This window comes from Physeter macrocephalus, chromosome 8 (genome assembly GCF_002837175.3).
Source record: "Physeter macrocephalus isolate SW-GA chromosome 8, ASM283717v5, whole genome shotgun sequence".
Classification (NCBI taxonomy): domain Eukaryota; kingdom Metazoa; phylum Chordata; class Mammalia; order Artiodactyla; family Physeteridae; genus Physeter; species Physeter macrocephalus.
Window position 1 is genome coordinate 21,292,536 of NC_041221.1, and position 492 is coordinate 21,293,027.

Sequence of the window (492 nt, forward strand, 5' to 3'; positions counted from 1 at the left end):
ATTGATTCTTCCAATCCAAGAACATGGTATATCTCTCCATCTGTTGGTATCATCTTTAATTTCTTTCATCAGTGTCTCATAGTTTTCTGCATACGGGTCTTTTGTCTCCCTAGGTAGGTTTATTCCTAGGTATTTTATTCTTTGTGTTGCAATGGTAAATGGGAGTGTTTCCTTAATGTCTCTTTCAGATTTTTCATCACTAGTGTATAGGAATGCAAAAGATTTCTGTGCATTAATTTTGTATCATGCAACTTTATCAAATTCATTGATTGGCTCTAGTAGTTTTCTGGTGACATCTTTAGGATTCTCTATGTATAGTATCATGTCATCTGCAAACAGTGACAGTTTTACCTCTGCTTTTCCAATTTGGATTCCTATTATTTCTTTTTCTTCACTGATTGCCATGGCTAGGACTTCCAAAACTATGTTGAATAATAGTGGTGAGAGTGGACATCCTTGTGTTGTTCCTGATCTTAGAGGAAATGCTTTCAG